Source organism: Eurypyga helias, unplaced genomic scaffold (genome assembly GCF_000690775.1).
Source record: "Eurypyga helias isolate BGI_N326 unplaced genomic scaffold, ASM69077v1 scaffold4833, whole genome shotgun sequence".
Lineage (NCBI taxonomy): Eukaryota > Metazoa > Chordata > Aves > Eurypygiformes > Eurypygidae > Eurypyga > Eurypyga helias.
Genome location: NW_010239073.1, coordinates 1 through 433, shown reverse-complemented (window position 1 = coordinate 433; position 433 = coordinate 1).

Below are 433 nucleotides of genomic sequence, written 5' to 3'. Positions count from 1 at the left end.
AGTTTCATCTAGAGCAGGCTGCACAGGAACACGTCCAGATGGGTTTTGAGTATCTGCAGGGAAGGAGACTAGACAAACTCTCTGAGCAGCCTGTTCCGGTGCTCTGGCACCCCCAGAGTAAAGAAGTTTTTCCTCAAGTACAGGTGGAACTTCCTGTGTTCCAGTTTGTGCCCGTTGCCCCTTGTCCTGTCGCTGGGCACCACTGAAAAGAGCCTGGCCCCATCCTCTTGACACCCACCCTTTAGATATCGATAACATTGATGAGATCCCCTCTCAGTCTTCTCCAACCTGAACAGACGCAGCTCTCCCAGCCTTCCCTCATGAGGGAGATGTTCCAGTCCTTGTGCCGGGTTCAGGCTGGAAGGAGCTGCTTTCCTACCGAGAGCTGGCCTGCCCACAGTGGCCGACGGATCTTGTTTCATTCCATGATCCA